Raw genomic sequence first — 16,435 nt, forward strand, 5'->3', positions numbered from 1 at the left:
AAGAAAAAAAGGTTCAAAAGAAGATGAAGAGACAGTGTTTCAGTTAAAGTGATGTTGTTGCAGTAGAGCCTTATATTTGCAACTATGAGCAAAAAAGTAGTCACGACACTTATTTTTCAACCCAATCAGCTGAATGGTGCACCGAATTCGCCTTGGCGTCGCATTCACCAACCGTTATAGACATATGATAGGTGCCAGTGATACTAGCCCAAACTGTGAATGCTGTGAGGTGCGAGAAACACTTCAACGTATATTTTGTGTGTGTCCCGCCTACGCCCAAGAACGACAGCAACTTGTCTCTTCCATTGCAAAGATCCATGAGCGACCGCTATCGGACGAGTTTCTTTTAGGTCCTTGGCCTAATGCAAACAGCGCAGCCCTGGTAACAAGAGCCGCTATAGCTTTTCTCCAAGCCACTGGGCTGGACGCACGGCTTTAGAGAGGCCACAACTCTGTGAATTTGTATATGCGCATCTCTTCCTTATACCATCACCATTCATCAGCCCTTTCCCTCCTCGTCCCTCTTCCCCAGTGTAGAGTAGCAGGCCAGAGCAAGGTATAGCTCAGGCCGACCTCTCTGCCTTTCTGTAAATAAATTTCTCTCTCTCTCTCTCTCTCTCAATCAGCTTAAAAGGTCAGATCACTTACGTATCTTTTCTGCACTTGAAAACAGCACGCTCATAGAAATGACACATTAGGTGCCACTCGTTGTGACTGCAGGAACTGGCACTCTCGTTCTATCAAACACATTTCAGTAACATGTCGAACACGCGTACGCGATTCTGCAACTGCATCTACCTCCTCAACTCATTCTGGGCATACCAACGTAACGGGCTAATTCTTTGGTAAGCCGCCAATAAATGGTCTTTGCGATGCAGCTGACAAGAAAAAACAAACATTACTTGGCAAAAAAACAAGAACGCTTTATTCTTCAGCTGACCAGCACATTTTCTCTGAGAATTACTACAAAAGATAGCAAGCACAGATCACTAAATACACGGCAATTCACGACTCTCGCTTCACCACACGCATTATTGTAAGTGAAGCCAGCGTGGCACATTGGTGTACAGCATTTCTCGTTCTAGACAAGAACGGAACCAACACACATAGTACTTTGCGTCCTATTGACCTGCGTTCTATCAAAGTGTAACGCCGCGATGACGAGTACGACAACGTAGACCACTGCTGTGGAGCAAAAAGGGGCCGTTGTTCTCGACGAAGGCGTCAGTGTAACAAGCGAATGGTCCACTGATGTAGTCGGCCTAAAAATAACGATGTATTTCCTACACAAATCGCTGTCGTCTACCGTCAAGTGTAGTTTTCGTTCCCAGCATGTCTCCGGTAGGAGACAAAGGACAGACAGAGAGGTGTTGCACTGGGCCTCTGTGGGCAGAATACAGTGTCGCATACGCGGGTCGCAAAGGTCTTTTTTTTTTAGATTTGTCGTTTAAGATCTCGCCGTGTGTGTCTCGCGACGGCACGAATAATTTGGGCGTGGTAGCTGTGTTCAGGCAGATGTGATAAGCTTCTGTTCATCTATTCGCACACTTAACTAAAACCTTGGTTAACAAGCAGTACCTATATTTTCGCGGAACTTATCCATACCCGTCGGGTCACTAAGGTTCCCATAACCTTCCATATATCACCTGTATCACTTTCTACACAGCCATGTGACATTACCGATGAGACGCGCGGTAGAGGTTAAAGGCTACAGAAAAAAAAAACCTGACCATTTTGTACTGCCGAACTTTCTCCGAACGCTTGATCGCTGCACGTTGACTGTAGGCTGACCGCCGTGATAGTTCCAGAGTCCTTGCGCTTACCAGCGAATCGACTAAGCCAACACTTTCAGTGAACCTTGCTCTTGGCGTGATCGCTGTCCTCGATTTTCCTGCTGGTGTTGTGCCTGTCCCGGTACGCCTGGAGGTAGAAGCGCACGAACATGGTGAAGAAGAAGACCGCCTCGCACAGCATGATGTAGATGTGCGGCCTCGGGTAACCACAGCTGTAGAAGAGCGGAATCATCATGTGCACGAATATGATGCAGAACTGAACCAGCTGCACCTGGGTCAGGTAGCGCTTCCACCAGAGGTGCTTCTGCACTGCGGGTCCCAGCAGGGAGAGAAAGTAGTAAGTGTACATGATCACGTGGACGAAGCAATTGAGTATAATGGTCAGCAACGCCTGGCCGTCCGGGCCGTAGCCGACGCCGTAGCAGCCGTTGAACACCACCAAAATGTGGTGCGCGACGTGAAGGAACGATACGTGCGAGTCCTTCTTGCGCAGGACGAAGAACACCGTGTCCATAAAGTCGGCGATCCTCACTAGCGTGTACCACCAGCACAGGTTGAGAAGGCTCATGGTGACCTCGTCTCGGCTCTCGTAGTCAATGCCGTGGCAGAAGAGGTTGTAGCCGCCTCCAATGTAGCTCCTGGAGAGGAAGGCAGTCATGAAGTAGGCGTTCAGCACCACCATGCAGGCGTTGTAGGCGTTGACGATCGGTTTGATGCCGTCGTACGGCTTGCGGTCCTTCATGTATCGGGGTCCAGCCACCTTGACCACGTAGACGTAGACCATGAACAGGGAGACGAGGAACTCTCTGTTCCCGGCCAGGACCCAGTTGGCGGTGCGCGGATCCCGGTCAAGAATCAGCTCATTCGCCAGGGCGGTCATGAAGGAAGAAGTTGAAGCAGAATCCATTTTACTACCAGATTCTGATAACGTACGTTGTAACGTGAGCACTGCGCCCGCACTTCTCTGGTATTATTTATGTGAGCAGTGGGATGCAGTCGCGTGGTGGTTTCCTCAGCACTGCTACGCGCTGCCGCGAGGCAACGTATTGGCTCTCCACCATAGTGGCGCATATATTTAAGGACTAGGCACCCGCCCGGAGAGGAGGCCAATGACGCCGCTGCGTAGAGCGGAACGGAGAAAGGTTGACGGGCTTCCGCGGCCAGTCCTCCCCGCAATTTTCAGTTATCGCTGTGCCCCCCATCCCCTCTAACAACGCAAGCACGGCAGCTTCGCCGAGGCCCGGGAGCTCATTGGCATCTGATATATTCCTCCTTGCACCACAACAGCCTCTCTCTCTCGGACTCGCACGCTGCGCCACCGCTTTGATCCGGGGAGCGGAGTGAGAGGGTAAAAGGTGCGATCAAGGCGGTGCATCGGAAAAAGCATCGAAACGAAAACATTTAGCGTTCGACAACGTCCGTAATAAATGCGACCGCGTTAGCTTGTGTTGTAATATTAGAACGCACGCCGAGGTGCTTTTGCGCCTGCGCTTGCCCCGTTCGTGGCCTTGATTAACCGCGCCCGTGAACGCTCGAAGGCCAGCGGACACCATGCTTCGCTGCTGATTTCTGATTTCTACGAGAAACAGGCTCGCTCCAGGCCACGGCGGCCGCATTTCGCTGGGGGCGAAATGCGAAAACACCCGTGTGCTTAGATTTAGGTGCACGTTAAAGAACCCCAGGTGGTCGAAATTTCCGGAATCCTCCACTATGGCGTGCCTCATAATCTGAAAGTGGTTTTGGCACGTAAAACCCAATAACTTTATTTAAGAGACTCGCGCGTTTTTCCTTATATTACATTGCAGACAAAACAGGAAACTTACTTCAGTCTACGTTATATTTTTGCGAATGCCACCGGAAACACCTGCGATGATGTCATCACCACCCAGTGACTGTCGCGTTGCGCTGCTTAGCTTGAGGTCGCGGATTCGATCCGGGCTGCCGCGGCCGCATTTTGATAAGGAAAAAAATTCAGAAATGCTCGTGTAGATATGCCCCGACTACGCTACATCCCCCCGCTCTTCCCCTCCCAAAAGTGGCCTACCAGAGTTCGGTTACCCAGGTCATCATCAAGTTTCTTTTCTGTTGCCTCCACCTTTTCACTTGCACTTTTATTGTCGCTAAAACCTTGCTGCATCATTGTTGGCGCGGACGTGCACGGCGTTTGAATTCATACTTTCGGTTTATTTCGGCAAATTGTGACGATAGGAGGAAAAGCGCATTAGAAGCGCCAGCAGCGGCTACTTTATCCGCATTTTCTAGCTTCTAGATTTTCTTTTAATTTCCGCTGTGTGCATTCTCACAGACACAATATATTTATTTATATACGCAGGGCACAGTTTTAATATATCTTTTAAGGAAAAGGAGGTAGCCAACTAACAATTATTTGGTATGGACAGCCTATGTCTAGAGAATGAATATGTTGCTGTACGTTCATTTTTTTTTACCCTTAAAAAATCCTGCAGAGTTCAGTGACACCTTCGGCAGAGTCTTTTATCAACGGTATGCGAAAAGCACGTGAATAATGTGTCGCAATATTGCTTCTTTCCACTAGACAATACTAACGACTCATGAAAAAAAAAACTCTTCTAATAATTATAACATCTATTAAGGATGAAAACATCGCCTCTTGCTAGTAGAGGTCATACTTATATATTTTTCACTCAGTTAGCCAAATCAGGCCAAGCCGAGTTGATTCCAAATCCGAATCGATAGCAGTGATGCGCAGCAGCGCTTATACTTGGACTCACAGTAATAAAAAAAAATAGAGGCTGCAGTAGTGCCGGACTGCTGAAGCAGTATTAGTCAATTGTTAGTATTAGTCAAGTATTAGACAATTACATGAAGGCAGATTCTCACCGTATAAGTTCATGTAAGGGCCGCATCCCCAACTTGAGAGCCAACATTTAAAACAATGCAACCACGAAGTAATCGCATTCAATAGCAAATTTTCGCTCACCGTATGCTTTCACACGTCGCTACTAGACTTGCTTTGGCAAGTTGTTAAACTATGCGGTTATGGAGTCACATTGCTTCGTGCTAATAATTCTAGTCATAAGTTGTGTTCAGAAATTGTTATATATTGTGTAATATTGGCACGCACTAGTTACGCTAGAAGTTTAGGAAGAAGAAGTGTGCGTGGTAGCTGCTGCAGAAACGAACTGTAAACGGCCGTTCGCTTAGAACTGACTGACTGGCTTTTCCTCTCGTGACAAACTGGTGGAGGTGCCGAGTACGCATTCATCATATGCCTACGGGCCCTCAACCAGAAGCTACCGACGCCAGTACCTCGGGGACGGTAGAAATCTATCGAAGCAGCCGTCGCCTCCAAGGTCTTCCACCGCAATACAGCCCCCTGGCAAGCTCCGTGAGGAAGACGTCAACAACTACCGCAAGCCAAACCGAGGGGATCCCAAATGCTGCCGTGCCATGCATTCTCAACGCGCCTCGCACGCCTAACCCGTTCCGTGGCGACGCCTTTGAGGACGTTGAAGACTGGTTGCACCATTTCGACCGGGTCGCCGCCTTTAACGACTGGGATGATCGCGGTAAGTTGAAGAACGTCTACTTTTCCCTTTTAGACGCGGCGAGAGTATGGTACGAGAACCACGAAGCCTCATTTACCAGCTGGCAGGAGTTTTACCGACTGCTTTGCGAAGCCTTCTGCACTCCCGAAAGAAAAGAAAGAGCCGAACAGGCAATGTCTTCGAGGTTCCAAATGCCAAACGAAACCGTCGCCATGTTCGTCGAAGACATGACGCGATTGTTCCGACGAGCCGATCCACTAATGCCAGAAGACAAGAAGGTGCGTCTGTTAATGCGAGGCGTAAAGGAACAGCTTTTCGCGGGCCTCGTGCGCAATCCTCCTACAACAGTCTCTCAGTTCGTTCGTGAGGCAACAGTCATGGAACGTATGCTTCGGCAGCGGCTCTCGCAGTATGAACGCCAGACCACCATGACTGCTGCATGCTCTCTCGTACCTGCAACTGATGACAGGGAGTCCCTTACCGAGCTAATACGACAAATTGTTCGAGAAGAATTGCAGAAGTCCTATGCATCGGCTCCGGCACCTCCCAGTGCCGCGGTTCTTACGGATGTCATTCGGGAAGAAATCGGCAAAGTGGTTCATCTCTCGCCACCAACACGACCCGAACCTCCCACGTTCTCGTACGCGGATGCTCTTCGGGCTTGCGCGCCGTTGACGGGCCGTTTTTCGCAGCCGCCTGCTGGGATTTCTCGACGCTCCCAAAGTCCAATCCACCGCACGAATCCGCCAGCACCCTTTCATCTTGGTCCGCGCAAATGTACAGTATGGCGCGCCCCCGACAACAGTCCGTTGTGCTATCACTGCGGGGAGGCTGGTCACATGTATCGTGACTGCCAGTACAGACGGATTGGTCTGCGGGGATACCATCCGGACGCCCGTTGCCCGCGCTATGGCGAACGCCCGCACGAAATCGAGCAATACTTAGAAAGTAACCGGCTTCCTCCTGCCTTACAGCGAAGACAGTCACGGTCGCCTTCACCTCGTCGGTACGCGTCACCAAACCATGCTCGACCCGGCTTTGATTCCGCTGGAGTGAACGGTGGAAGCCCGCGCCGGGGAAACTGAAAACGGCGACCTTCGGGGGTGAGGCCGCTGTCATGCGAACCGTCAAATATCCTCCGCCGACGCCATCCCCTCGCGACGTACCGCTGACGCCTTCATTTGAAACTGCAAAAAGAACTTCTGCTGCTATTACTGCTTCAATCGACGGTTATCCGGTAACTGCACTTGTAGATACGGCAGCTGACTACTCGGTTATGAGTGCCTCACTGGCCACTCGGCTACGCAAGGTGCTGACAGCGTGGGACGGCCCACATCTGATTGCGGCCGGAGGACACCTCGTTTCACCCATTGGACGATGCACCGCCAGACTTGCAATTTCTACTTCGACTTTCGTAGCGTCTTTCCTTGTGCTGCCCAAGTGTTCTCGGCTAGTTATACTGGGCATGGATTTTCTCCAGGAATATGGGGCGATCATTAACCTTCGTGACTTGTTCGTGACTTTTTCTAACTATGTTTCTTCGGATTCGAGTGTGGAGGATGAACATCACCGCGCGGCTTTACACGTGGTCGATGACTGCGTGACGTTACCGCCTCGAAGTAGCATCTTCGTCCTCGTTGAATGCCCCCAAGAACAACTAGGAATAGGCATTGCCGAAGGTAACCTCACCATATTGCTGGATCGCGAAGTCGGTGTCGCACGAGGTCTCGTAGAGCTCCAACATAGGCAAACCACGATTCTAGTTACCAACTTCAGTGGCGAATACAAGCACTTCGCGAGGCATACCACCATGGCCTACTTTGAAACGGTGGCCGAGTCCAACGCCTGTGCTTCGGTAACGACAATCTCGATTCCGGAACCCAGCGATGTGGACTTGACCAGTCACATCAACGTCAACCCACAGCTAGACCAAAACGAGAAGGAGAGGCTCCTCACTCTGCTATCGTCATTTAGCGACTGTTTCGCCACCACGTCGAAGGTAAAACAGACTCCTTTAATCAAACACAGAATCATCACTGAACCGACCGTCTAACCCGTTCGCCAACACGCTTATCGCGTGTCGCAAAGAGAACAGGATGCCATTCGTCATCAAGTTAAACAAATGCTCGACGATGATGTCATTCAACCATCGACTAGTCCTTGGGCTTCACCTGTTGTATTAGTTAAAAAGAAAGACAGTTCACTACGATTCTGTGTCGATTATCGCAAACTGAACAAGGTCACGGAAAAAGACGTTTACCCACTTCCTCGAATTGACGACTCCTTGGATCGCCTGCGACATGCCCGTTACTTTTTTTCAATGGATCTGCGTAGTGGGTACTGGCAAAGTGAAGTTGACGAACGGGACCAGGAAAAAACGGCGTTTATAACACCCGACGGTCTCTATCAATTTAAGGTCCTCCCTTTTGGATTGTGTTCCGCTCCGGCCACATTTCAACGCATGATGCACACAGTTTTATCTGACCTCAAGTGGAACTCGTGTTTAGTCTCCTTAGACGATGCAGTTGTTTTTTCCACCACGTTTGAACAACACATCCAGCGGCTTGAGGTGGTTCTTCAAGCTATCCGCACCGCCGGCCTCTCCCTGAAGCCCGAAAAATGTCACTTTGGCTACGAGGAGCTCAAATTTCTAGGTCATATTGTCAGCAGCACCGGTGTGCGCCCTGACTCTTACAAAGCCATGGCAGTTGCTCTGTTCCCGATACCGAAGACAAAACAGAATGTCCGCCGATTTTTAGGGCTTTGCGCGTATTACCGCCGTTTTGTACCCAATTTTTGTTAAATTGCCGAACCTTTGCAACGACTCATCAAGAACGACGTCACATTTGTTTGGGGCCCGGCACAATCCGACGCCTTCCACGACCTTCAGCGACGTCTACAGACACCACCGATCCTTGGTCACTTTGACACCGAGGCTGACACAGAAGTGCATACTGATGCAAATAACGCTGGTCTCGGAGCGACACTCGTACAGTTTCAAGCTGGTGTTGAGCGCGTTATTGCGTATGCCAGCCGGACCTTGTCTGCTGCTGAAAAAAACTACTCAGCAACTGAAAAAGAATGTCTGGCAGTCATATGGGCTATCCAGAAGTTCCGCCCATACTTGTACGGACGCCCCTTCCGTGTCGTCAGCGACCACCACTCTCTCTGCTGGCTGGCGAATCTCAAAGATCCTTCAGGCCGTCTCGCAAGATGGAGCCTTCGGTTGCAGGAATTTGATGTGACCATCGTCTATAAGTCTGGCCAGAAACATACTGACGCCGACTGTCTGTCCCGTGCCCCCGTCGAACCCGCACCACTAGATACTGACGACGATTCTGGTTTTCTTTGTACTCTTCCGTCTTTAAAGCTTGCTCAACAGCAACGCCAAGATTCCGAGCTCCAGCCCTTGATTGAATACCTTGAAGGAAGCCGCCCACAACCCCCACGGCAGTTCGCGCGTCACTTGTCCTCTTTCTGCCTACGTGGCGACATCCTATACAAGAGGAACTTTCACTCTACGGCAACCGTTTTCCTGCTCGTTGTTCCCGCTACTCTCCGCGACGACGTTCTACGTGCATGCCATGACGAACCAACGTCCGGGCATCTTGGTTTCACGCGTACTCTCGCGAGGATCAAGAAGTACTATTGGCGAAAACTCACAAAAACCGTGAAGCAGTACGTCAGAAGTTGTCGAGATTGCCAGCGTCGCAAAGTACCACTACTGAAACCAGCCGGTCTGCTTCGGCCTGTCCGACCTCCTTGCTCACCTTTTGAACAGGTCGGGATGGATTTACTCGGCCCATTTCCCAAGTCTTCGGCTGATAACCGCTGGATCGTTGTCGCCACCGATTACCTCACTCGATACTGCGAAACACAAGCCGTTCAGCGAGCTACTGCTTCAGATGTTGCTAACTTCTTTCGTCTGGTCAACGGACGCGACGTCACCACTATACTCGACATGATGCTCCTACCAACTTCGTCTCAACCTACCGCACCAGATACAGACGCCTTTGTTCAGCGTGCCGAAGCAGCGCGGCACCTTGCGCGACAACGAATTCTATCCCGGCAAAGACAAGATGCTCGTCGATACAACATATGCCATCGAGACGTCACATACAACCCGGGAGATTTTGTATGGGTTTGGACCCCTATACGTCAAAGAGGCCGGTCAGCAAAATTATTGCGCCGATACTTTGGACCCTACATAGTTTTGCGTCGTCTAAGTCCTGTCAACTACGAAGTTATTCCAGCCGACACTTCGCACCACTCCCGTAGACCACGTTCCTCTGACATTGTTCACGTTACCAGGATGAAGCCCTACCATTCGCGCTGACTCTCATCCACAAACTTTGTGATGCGGCCCCTGTCGTCACGTCCGTTGTCTGACTCATTTCTTTTATTTTTTCCTTGTGGCATTTAACATCTCCCCAACTTTATTTATTTATTTTATTTTATTTATTTTTTTGGAGGGAGGGGTTATGGCACGCACTAGTTACGCTAGAAGTCGAGGAAGAAGAAGTGTGCGTGGTAGCTGCTGCAGAAACGAACTCTAAACGGCCGTTGGCTTAGAACTGACTGACTGGCTTTTCCTCTCGTGACAATATTTATACAGGGTGTCCCAGCTAACTTTAGCCAGAGTTTTAAAAAATGCGAATGCCACGTAGCTGGACAGAACCAAACCAATGTTCTTTGTCGTCGCTTGGAGATAGTCAGATTATTTTTAATCCCACTTAATTGCATAGTTAGTCCAAATTAATCAACCTCAAAAATATTTTAATTAGATTAATAGTGTCATTGAGAAATGGTAGTTTGACATAGGCTGGAACAACAGCCGAAACGTCAGTAAAATGTACTGCGCAAATCCAACGTACGCCGTGCGTTTTCTTGATTTTACTGCCGGGGCCAGCGTGATTTCCTTACCTACAGCTATATATATATATATATATATATATATATATATATATATATATATATATATATATATATATAAAATTTTCGGGGGTTCGCAAATCTGGTCGCCCTACCCTCCCCTCCCGCCCTTGTGCTTGTGTACTTAATTTTAGATGCATGTTAAAGAGCCCCAAGTGGTCAACATTAATCCGGAATCTCTCACTACGGAATGCCCCATAATCAGATAGTGGTTTTGATGTGTAAAACCCCCGAATTTAATTATTTTTGCCGTACCATATGCAAACGCACCGAGCCGCAAAGATAATATGGACGTCATGCGGCGCACTTTCGCTTTCAATAACGGGGACCAACTTTCTCCGTCAGACTTGGCTCCGTTGCGCAGAATGCGGGAAGGAGGCAATCGCGGTCGAGAACTTGCACGCGGATAGGGCTCGATCGCAATCGGAAGTGACCGTGTGACACCGGTGTAAGGTTTTCGTTTTTAGCAAAACGGAGCAGTCGCCAGGCAGCTCGCCCCCATCTTACCATGCGGGATAATGCAGAAACGCCGCGCTAGAGCCCTAATGACGACGCACAAATGAACGCTTCCATGTGTAGGTACATGTAGTTTTAATAATTTCAGTTGTATCCCGTTCGTTTGCTGGTGGTGTAGCCGGTTATCATCGGTCCCTTCGGCTGCACGTTACGACTTGCTAGTTCACGTCTCGTTTTATTGCATTTACGGTCTTTCTTACATGTACACAATTCAGATCCGATCAATAGACTTCGTTCAGGTATCCGTAGTTGCTTTGAATTACCTCAAATTTTGAACCAGGCTAGTGTTGAAGTCATTCATTTTGTCATTACCTTATTCTCGCTAATCAACTGCAAACTAGTGGTAAACTTGTAACGATCTATCAGGCAATCATGCAAGATGCGCAAGCGAGAGTCCTTGCTTCACTATTCTATTCAGGTGCGTAACTATCCCGGTCAGTTCATAAATCTGATGACGTCTGTCGGAGGCATCCTGCCTTGCTTCTTCAACCTACGTCTTCTAAAACGAATCTTTCTTTGCCTGTTCTTTCCCTTTCTTACCGTACGCCAGTGGCCCGTCTGGCACAATCACCTCGCTGTGCAGCAGTAATTAGTAACCTCGACATCGACGCCCGTCACTGCGGAGTCGCCTAGGTGTTGGCTGAGAATAGGTTCGACCAAGGCATGAGAGTTAAGAGTCGGCGATGGATCCTCTTGGGCGAGAAAGATGTCACTGCAGGAACCGGGAAAGCACTTGGAACGATGGGTTGTTCTCAGAGAAGATCGATGGCGTACCGATGTGATGGAAAACATGAGAACTTGGAGCACACAGTTCAGTGGCGAACTTGGTTTTCGGTTGCGGTGTGGTTGGACAGTCGAATCTTTCCTGGATCTGCTCACGTCTTATCGCCAGTCCACACATGTGGGCTTCCGAAATGAACGGCACGTTCAGAACGTCAGATTTTTGTGTAGGGTCCTGTGTAGCACCTGTTCTGAGGGACATCTTTCTGAGCCACATTGACAGACTGGGACAAGTCTATCAAGGAGCATGGAAGATACTGCCGAAACCATTTTTGTTACGATATTGATTATCTTATCTTTGTTGGCAAAAACAACTATAACCAGAGGATTACAACAATTTCCAAGCGTTCCCGAGAATGCGAGTTTAGCTTAACGTCCGTGCAGTTATTTTGGACACTAGACTTCCCCTTAAGCTATAGAATGGGCCAGGTACCCCTGTCACAAAACAGATGCAACTAGTAGGAGACTCATCCCTGTTGTAAAAGCAAATGTTAAGCGTGGCCGCAGACACGAAGAAGCGCGGAAAAAGTTGAAACCTTCCCAAACACGGCATAAGCTTTCGCCCGGTTTGAAGAAAGCCGCTGCACGCTATGGTGTAGTGGCATCGTTTACCACCTGACAGGCTTTTGCAGTTATGTTCGCGGATCAGGAAAAAAAATTTAAATGCTGTTGTGTAGGCTCCATTTGTCAGATAAACTCCAAGGAGCGCTAGACCTCGTACATGACCACTGTAATGTATCAGATATTATTTAGCAACAGCAAATCGTGCGTCTGTAAGTGCCTGAACCGTAGGCTCAGGTGACATGATTTGTCCGTAACTCTACACGTTCCCTCGTGGTCGACTACTGGCGTAGTTGTGGTTGCAGACCAATGTTTATGGACTCTCGAATTTTGTCAACAGACAGGTGGCAAATCAGCAGAAAAATTATAAAGGCGTTATATGTTAGAAAGGTGGGAGATGATTGCGTCAGTCTCCATCTATTTTGATTAGAGAAAAAAATCGCGTATCATGCAGCACGTGTCGCGCGACTGACTGATAGAAAAGTACAGCCGGCGTAGGTTGGCATTGTTTTTATTATTCCTTGTTTGTTACACGATGTTATAGTTTTGCTATCAAGTGTCCTTTGTAAGCCTTGTGTAAATAATGTTCCTTCGGACCCTCGTAACCAGCAACAACTGGTGCGGCGGGCCCGGCAGACAGCAAGGGCCGCAGGAGCCCTGGACTAAGGGTGCCTCAAGCACAAGCAGAAAGACATCTGCTTGTCGTTTCTTTTTTTTACTAAATGTTTTTCCTCCTCCTCCTTCAATATATATACCACTTGGTATTTTGCGTTCGTGTCGTAATGACCGTATGCTCATGTGTTTTGTGCACAATCCACAGTATGAATAGGTACCAAATCACCCATCTTTCCTGCGCTAATTCGCCGCTGCTCAAATTTAAGGCAGCTACGTTACCAGGAGCAGACTGCATGCGAAATTCACAGTGTCTGGCGCCTCGAGTAAATGTACAAATTATAGCTATTGCGTCATATTTCGTTCGCCCACCTTACGCTCCGAAATAAAACATTCCTGCTGGACTTATCATTAGTTATGCTCATTGATGAAGCTAGAATGTGCGTTTGCGGCACATCTTCTTTCCTGCAAATTGAACTTGCGACTTCCTATTTCCGAATTACCCTACAAACTGCTTCATAAGTATCGTCTTTCTGCTCAGCGAACTTTGCGTTTTGAATGGCATCGTTTCAAACAGTTTCGGTTGCCAGCTATAGATATGAGCGAACTACAATTCTTACTTAAACTGGTAGAGCTAGCCCCTGTCCGGAAGTAACATGTCACTTTCTGAGCTTGCTTGAAATTGAAAATTCGAAAGCGAAAAATATGGTGACCAATATAAATGCTGCTTACTAGAATGCGAGTGTGTTTATTTCGTAGGGTCGGTGTCTACATGCATTACATAAGTTTTTCTCGAAATGGGTATTCTGATTTCATTATCTTAAAGATATCAGATGTCTATAAAAAAGCACAGTGAGGGAGGAATACAACAATAATCCTGCTTGTTTTATTCTAATCCTTCATGAATTCCAATGATGTGAAGACTTTCCATTGCACAGAACAAGGTCCCTACAACGTAATGCTATTCCAATCTGTTATTATTCCCATCACCTGAAGTGAAAGTTACGTAACCGTTAACGCAAGCATCTGGCGGTGATCCGCAGCATTGTTTGAACATTTATAAGGGGTGACTTTTGTTTAAGAGGAGCGAGGTGAGGAGCACACAGAACTAGTGAGGGTTCTCGTCGGTCCGCGCTAACGTCGTGAAAGTAGCTAACCGGAAGAAGAGGGGGTGCTGCTGGCATCTACGATTGGTGCGCTTCCCTTAGCTTCGCAATCGCGCTGGCTGGTTGAAAACTGCGGCGGCGAGCAACGAAGCGTTTCCTCAGTGAAGGTAAGTTGGCAGAGCCATGTCGCATACGTATCAGAAAAGGCTCGGCAATGTTATACTGTCACGCCCAGTGTTTTATTATATGCAAATAAACCCATTCTCCCCGACAGTTCCGAGTAGTCAGTGCCAGAGCGATCTGCAGGCAGCCATCTTATATTCAATTTAGAACAAGGTTAGTCTACAGCTATTCCCTGCAAAATTCAGTTCTATAATGCATCTAATTATGCATATCAATGCATCTTTAACGCGTACACATTACATTGACGTGGTGAGTTTTCGCGGTGTTTCGAGGTCGCCTGAAAGTCAGACGAAGTGGGCGCAGTGTCAAAAACAAGTTTGCCAATAGCGGTAGGCTAATGGTGAAGAAGGCGTAGAATGAGAAATAATTATGTTTTCCTTTGTTCAGTTTTGACCTTACATAATTCGCGTGTGCACGTCATACTAGATGAGAAGTTTTTGCTGCTCTCGTGATATTGCGGGAGAGAGGGACAAAGTGAAGGGGGCCCGAAAGATATTTGATCAATCGTCGAGGGCTGACTGAAGACATGGAATAGAAACATATTGGGATAGATTTACGAGCAGCGCCCCAGCAAGTTGCTCTCTCGTTGAGAGTTTTGGGGTCGGCAGTTGTAAATCCCCCCCATAGGCACTAGGAATAGCAGGGGAGAGTTATTAGTAGAGTTTGCGGAACAGAATGATATGAGGATAATGAATACCTTCTTCCGCAAGCGAAGCCGAAAGTGGACGTGGAGGAGCCCGAACGGCGAGACTAGAAATGAAATAAACTTCATACTCTGCGCTATCCCTGGCATCATACAAGATGTGGACGTACTCGGCAAGGTGCGCTGCAGTGACCACAGGATGGTAAGAACTCGAATTAGCCTAGACCTGAGGAGGGAACGGAAGAAACTGGTACATAAGAAGCCGATCAATGAGTTAGCGGTAAGAGGGAAAATAGAGGAATTCCAGATGAAACTACAGAACAGGTATTCAGCTTTAACTCAGGAAGAGGACTTTAGTGTTGAAGCAATGAACGACAATCTTGTGAGCATCATTAAGGAGTGTGCAATGGAAATCGGTGGTAACTCCGTTAGGCAGGATACCAGCAAACTATCCCAGGAGACGAAAGATCTGATCAAGAAATGCCAATGTATGAAAGCATCTAACCCTACAGCTAGAATAGAACTGGCAGAACTTTCGAAGTTAATCAACAAGCGTAAGACAGCTGACATAAGGAAGAATTGAACATGCTCTCAGGAACGGAGGAAGCCTAAAAACAGTGAAGAAGAAACTAGGAATTGGCAAGAATCAGATGTATGCGTTAAGAGACAAAGCCGGCAATATCATTACTAATATGGATGAGATAGTTCAAGTGGCTGAGGAGTTCTATAGAGATTTATACAGTACCAGTGGCACCCACGACCATAATGGAAGAGAAAATAGTCTAGAGGAATTCGAAATCCCGAAGGTAACGCCGGAAGAAGTAAAGAAAGCCTTCGCAGATATGCAAAGGGGGAAGGCAGCTGGGGAGGATCAGGTAACAGCATATTTGTTGAAGGATGGTCGACAGATTGTTCTAGAGGAACTGGCCACCCTGTATACGCAATGCCTCATGACCTCGAGCGTACCGGAATCTTGGAAGAGCGCTAACATAATCTTAATCCATAAGAAAGGGGACGCCAAAGACTTGAAAAATTATAGACCGATCAGCTTACTGTCTGTTGCCTACAAAGTATTTACAAAGGTAATTGCAAATAGAATCAGGAACACCTTAGACTTCTGTAAACCAAAGGACCAGGCAGGATTCCGTAAAGGCTACTCAACAGCACACCATATTCACACTATCAATCAAGTGATAGAGAAATGTGCAGAATATAAGCAACCGTTACATATAGCTTTCATTGATTACGAGAAAGCGTTTGATTCAGTCGAAACCTCAGCAGTCATGGAGACATTACGGAATCAGGGTGTAGATGAGCCATATGTAAAAATACTGGAAGGTATCTATAGCGGCGCCACAGCCACCGTAGTCCTCCATAAAGCAAGCAACAAAATCCCAATAAAGAAAGGCGTCAGGCAGGGAGATACGATATCTCCAATGCTATTCACAGCGTGTTTACAGGAGGTATTCAGAGACCTGGATTGGGAAGAATTGGGGATAAAAGTTAATGGAGAATACCTTAGTAACTTGCGATTCGCTGATGATATTGCCTTGCTTAGTAACTCAGGGGACCAATTGCAATGCATGCTCACTGACCTGGAGAGGCAAAGCAGAAGAGTGGGTCTAAAAATTAATATGCAGAAAACTAAAGTAATGCTTAACAGTCTCGGGAGAGAACAGCAATTTACAATAGGCAGCGAGGCACTGGAAGTCGTAAGGGAATACATCTACTTAGGGCAGGTAGTGACGGCGGATCCGGATCATGAGACGGAAATAATCAGAA

The 16,435-nt window shown here is 47.9% G+C and overlaps 1 pseudogene; it reads right to left on the reverse strand.

Moving 5' to 3' along the window:
* Positions 1-1,584: 1,584 nt before the first annotated feature.
* On the reverse strand, positions 1,585-2,700 carry LOC142578493 (very long chain fatty acid elongase AAEL008004 pseudogene; annotated as a pseudogene).
* Positions 2,701-16,435: the final 13,735 nt, after the last annotated feature.

This window comes from Dermacentor variabilis, chromosome 4, assembly GCF_050947875.1.
Source record: "Dermacentor variabilis isolate Ectoservices chromosome 4, ASM5094787v1, whole genome shotgun sequence".
In the NCBI taxonomy this organism is placed as follows: domain Eukaryota; kingdom Metazoa; phylum Arthropoda; class Arachnida; order Ixodida; family Ixodidae; genus Dermacentor; species Dermacentor variabilis.